The sequence below is a fragment of the Culex pipiens genome, chromosome 3 (genome assembly GCF_016801865.2).
Source record: "Culex pipiens pallens isolate TS chromosome 3, TS_CPP_V2, whole genome shotgun sequence".
In the NCBI taxonomy this organism is placed as follows: Eukaryota; Metazoa; Arthropoda; class Insecta; order Diptera; family Culicidae; genus Culex; species Culex pipiens.
Window position 1 is genome coordinate 132,557,325 of NC_068939.1, and position 6,000 is coordinate 132,563,324.

A 6,000-nucleotide genomic window follows, 5' to 3' on the forward strand; every position below is an offset into this window, starting at 1 on the left:
TAATATTCTCAAAGTGTCATAATACTCTCAATGAAAATGGTTTCGAAACGGAAAACAGAATGCATTTTCGGAGTCTTCGGAAAATTTTCCACTAGAAGAAGGAAAGATAAATTTGAAAATAATAAATAATACATGTTTCTGAAACATAATTTAAAAAAATATCCAAATTAAAAGGCATTTCTGTAAAATAAATTTCAAATGAAATAAGAAAACTTTTGAATCGAGCTTCGAATTCTGTTTAAAATGAAATATGAATTGATAATTATCAAATTTAAAAAAAAGAACAGAGGTGTTTCGTTTCAGAAAGGGGAAAACGTGAACTTTAAGATATATGTATTGGTTTAGTTGTTTATTCAATAGTTCTTTTTTTAAATAGTCGTCAAAGTAGCTAATTTTGGATTAAACTAACATTTCAAACGGGTGTATCTCAAAATTGGGACCGTTTGGAGCAATTCTGGACCCGGATTCGGATTCGGCAGGCAAAATTCTACTAGGAACACATATACTCGTCTTAGAGACAAAATCTTGTTGGACTGTGTAATTTTATAAACAAAACTAGTTTTAACGCTTTTTTAGCAAATTTCTGACTTTTTATAACTATATCTGCAACCTTAGTAATGATACATTTGATGTAAAAATATAATTTAATCAGCTAAAATCTAATTTTAACAGGAAAGCTGTCAAAGTAACACTGGAATTGAAATAGTAGTTTATGAAACAAGTTGCAAAAAGAGGATTTTTTCAGCACGAGTCGTACATTTATCCAACGAGGTTCACCGAGTTGGATAAATACGACGAGTGCTGAAAAAATCAAGTTTTGCAACGAGTTCCATACAACATTTTTTGCAATTTCGAAAAACACCCATTGAGTGAAATTTTAAGTCGAATTTTCATGTATTTTGTCAATAAATCGTTTAAATCAAAAAAATGTTGGAAAGTGTTACTTTTCAAAACAAGCGCTGAAAAGTTCAACTTTTCAGCACCCATTTCAGTGCTGAAAAGTAGAACTTTTCAGCATTTATTTTGAAAAGTGTTGCTATTCGATTCTGTTATTTTTGGTACAGAAAAGTAGGCTATTTCGTCGTTCAAGAATGACAGGAAAAGTAAGTAGTTTCACGACGGAATTGCAAAAATAAAAATTTTCAACGCAAACTATTTGTTTAAACATTATTGAAAAACTTATTTCCATAAGTATACATATGGATAGATTAAATAGATTAAATTTGTACTCAGTTGGGGGAAACAAAGTTTGTAAATATTTGAAATGGCGTTATTACTATTTAAAAAAAAATACAAAACATCAATTTGTAATTTCACCATTTTTTTATATAATAAAACAATTAAAAAAGGAGTAGAGCATAATGTAGTTTTTGGTTAAACATATATTTTGCAAAATTAACCACATTCGTAGTGCGTAGTTCTGGATATCACTTCATTTATGATCTTTTGTTGTTCTGATATTTCGAAAAATTATTGTATTTGTTTTCCTTTCAGGTTGTTTTACGTCATAAAACAATTTCACTTTATCGTTGTTGTTGTTTCTAATTCATTTATTTCTGGCAGCTTTATTTCACCGTATCAGTTCGTATAATTATCATGTATCCATAACTTTAATAAAACAGAACCTGTACCTTTCTTTAGTAAGAAAGGAAAAACAGTGTATAATGTAAAAAATATATTAAAACTTCAATCACAAAATACTGCCAGAAAATCTGCCACCACTGCTTCCATTGTCCAGCGCGCCACAGTCAGCAATACCTATCGAGTCCTTGCTCCTTTTCCTCAGCTGTGTACGGTGTACGACGGTACACTTCTCAGAACCACAACCCCCTCTCTCACACGGATTCCCACTCCACGAACAATTTATTTTTCATAATTTCCCTACTCTTTGTTTTGTCCTTTTCGTCCTCGTTCCGTTCCTTCTCCCCATCCCTTTCACTCCTTCCTGTGATATCAACCGTTTCGTCCTTTCGACTTGTAATACCATGTGTGTATTTTCCAATTTCCAGCGCAAGTGTGTAGGTAGCCGCCTCATCTGTGTGTTGGTATAGTTGGTCCTTTTGAACTCCGGCGCGGTCCAGGTCCTCGTGTCTGGAGAATCGTCCCGTGTGTGGAATGGGAAGTTTTTCAGTGGCAACCGGGCAACTGCGGGGATGAGAGTGCCTACTTGCTACCCGGTGAAGAGGTGCTACCAACCCCTTTTTCGTCCTTGCTTGCTTCCAAGCAAGCGTTCAGAAACCCGGACCAAGTCCAGGACGGTGGAAATATTTTGCTGGATGGACAAAAACTAAGCTGCTGTTGCTGTTGTTTTGGAGAGTCCTGTCCTCGTCGTCCTTTTGAGAATGTGTGCTTGTGTGAGTTGGATATTGGCTAGTTACGTTTAGAGCAATGCAATGGGGGTGTTTTTATGGGTAATGGCTATGGGACAGGTCAGCCGGCAGCTAGCAGGACCTAACGTTAAGAGGGATAAAAAGGGGTGAGCATAGGGACGAAGGACGAGTGCTGCTGGCTGGGTTGTGAGTGGTTTGTGTTTGTATTTGTGAGATGTTGTCCGGGCAAACTGACCAATGGACGAGCAGTGAAAGAAGCGATTTATCATTTATTTGTGAAAGGTGGAAGGATGGGGGTGGAGATAGTGGGCGGGGATGGAACGGTTGGACCGAGCACGTTTAAGAAAGTGTTAGGAATAGTACTTAGGATTATGCGTTTAGTCATGTCAATGTTAAAAATTATTTTTCAGCAAATTTTAAGTTCCGTTAATTTTGTATTGTCTTCAGGATTTTACAGAAAATATATAATTCATTTTTTGATATATTTGCGTTTTTTTTAACTCATTCATGAAATGTTTGATATACATTTGTAAATTACAGGATCTTTTGAATGCAATCTAAAGAATCTAAGCAAATGAAACAACATTGCATTTGAAAAATACTCTATAAATATATCCACATTTTTTTTTATTTTGTCAGAAAGTTTGATATTATTGATATACCGTCATCAGGGGTGACATTGGGTCTGGGGGGTGAGATTGGGTCATACATATTTAAGCATTTTTGTATGACCCAATCTCACCCCCAGACCCAATGTCACCCCTGATGACGGTACTAAATAAAGGTTGGAACGATGGTTATCTTTTCAGAATCTTATTATAAACAATGTTGCATACTTATAATGATATCATTAGTTGATTAACAAAGTATTTTTTTAAGATTTAGTTTTAGTTTCCTGATTTGAATGTTGTTTTCAGTAGTAATATTACCAGCGATGTAATAATCTTCATCAAAAGAAAATCATTGGACGTTCATCAAGAGAAAAAATCCAAAGGTAACATGGCTCTCCTCTCTCGCGCACCAAAGATCGGTAAAAGGAATCTAAAAAAATCATCATCTTGATTATTCGGCGGAACATCTTTTTCACTACTACACTTGCAAGTGTAACGTCACACGTCGAAAAATGACCTGTCACATTTAGTAGATGGGCAATAAGTGTAAACAAAGTGAAATAAATATTATTAAGTTGTGCTGACAAAGAAATTCACAAAAAATCATCAGCAGATAGATTTTCTTGAAGAATTTTGGGAGCGATTTTCTTTTGCGTGATTTGCCTCCTCTCTCTTTCGCGGGTGAAGTAAGTTCGCAAGCGAAAATGATTTGTTTGCGATTATTCCATCCCTGAATATTACAAAATCTTGTGTTCAATTACTTTAAATTTATGTTAGAGGAGAGATTAAAAGCTTAAATAATTATAAGATAATTCTTGATGTAACAGCAATGTTAATTCTGTTATATATTTATGCAATTAAACACATAAATTTATACCGTCATCTGGGGTGAATCGGGACACATGGGGCGAATTGAGACAGCTGTTTTAACAATGTTGTAGCCTAATATTTTGATGCTGTCCCGATTCAGACTGTAGTCCCGATTCACTCCATATGACGGTAATTTTTAAAATTTGCAAAATGAACACTTTTTATGTGTTTAACCATTTCAAAATATATAGAGCACACTAAGGCCACTCAATTCGGGAAATTGGGAAAGCCGGAAAAAAGGCGAGAATTTGTCAAAATCCGCAAAGAAACGGGAAAAAGTCGGGAATTTGTGATTTGTGAGCAACTTACTTGAAATTTAAGCTTTTTTCTACTATTTATTCTATTTCAGTGTGAAAAGGCTATTTAAGATTATGATTATTATGATTTCTATCAAGCAGTCATGCAATTTGAACGGAACCCGTTCTGCGTTCAGTCAATGAAGTTTAGCTAGTCTACTGAGGTCTTATCAAAGGAAAATGTTGAAGTTCTGAACTGGGTTCTCCGTTCGTTTCAAAATGGCCTACTGAACAAACGTTTCTTAGAGACGAGCGTTCGTTCTCAGAGCTGTTATTTTTCGTGTTGCTGTGTGAACTTGAACGAACGGAGAACCCGTTCAAAAGCATGACTGCTATCAAGGCTGTTGTAAATATTTTTCAAAGTTTTTGGCACACACCCCCAAATTCGGAACGGAAAGGCAGCAATCAGCTGAAATCAATTTTAAATACATTTCCCTGTGTTTATAATCATATTCAATAGATTTTTGATAAAACTGAAACATGATTCAGTTTTATCAAAAATCTTTTGAATCTTTAGAGTAGAGTTCAGAGTCATCGATGAGACACTTTATGTTTTCAACTTAAAATGCTTATTTTTTTATTTTTTTATAATTTATTATTTCTTATAATTTTTTTTTTGTTATATTTTCCATCATTTAAAGTGTTCTACAGCCAGAGTTATTCAGCTGTCTAGTTGTAGACGCTCTTGTCAGGAACAATAAGACACCCTACGAAAATCAATACTTTTCTAATAAAACTTCATGTTTTTTTTTGTATTGTTCCATTGCATTTGACTTGCCGAGAACATTTTAAATCAATTTTGCCATCTTGAAACATTAATTAACAAAAGTTATACTAAAAAGTATTTGAATTTTATAAAATCGTTATATTTATATCAAATAGCCTTATATATTTGATTAAATGAAGTTGAAACTCAATAAATGTGCCAACAATCAGTTTTAATTATCGTTTTGCTAGATTTACAAAGTTTTTGAATAGTTCTTTGAAAAAAATTCAGAGTGTCTCATTAGAAGAACATTGAAACAGCCTTAGGTTCTGGGTATCTTATAAAATTTGGTAAAATCTAATGAAAGGACATAATAGCCCAACTCATACCCTATAAAATTACGATTTTTTTGAAGAAATATTAGCATTGGTGTTAATTCTTCTTCGCCAGCCAAGGTGCGATAGTGTAATTTTTGGCCATAATTTACTTTTACACCCAAAAATCATACTGTTATGAATAACTTGATTTTTTTTAAATATTTAAGTCAGATTAAAAGAAAAAAGATTCCTATCGATTAAAATCCAAACGTTTTTCGATTTGTATAAATTAAATAAAAACTTTTAAGTAAAAATATAAAATTGAAAAAAAATCAAGAAACATTGGTTTAAATTATTACAATTTTTTTAAAGGATATGGGTCTTCAAACACTTCGCATGAAATTAGTGGTAAATAAGTCTTATTAAAATTGATTTTTCATTGAAAAAAAAAAAATTCTGTAAATCAACATTTAACTAAAAAAAATAACAAAATTTACAAGATTAAAAACGGAACCTGGTAGGTTTTTTTTAAGCGAATTCTTTAAGATATTTTTTTTTTTGGTAACTGTACTGCCCCTGGTCGCATAAACGTCCCATATGCAAAAACAGCATGCAGAGAAAAACGCGATTGAAGTTGTTTTAGGCCCTTCTGAAAGAGCACACGATTTTGAACCAAACTGCATCACTAACTCAAAAGTGATGAAAATGCATATGGGACATTTATGTGATCAAGGGCAGTGTAATCAGGATAAATCAATGAAATTTAACTTTTTTCAATCCTTTTTTTATTTCCAGTAAAAACAAAATCCTAATGTTTGGAAATTATAAAAATGAAGTCTGATTCAAAATAATTAGTTCTTTCCTTTTGAA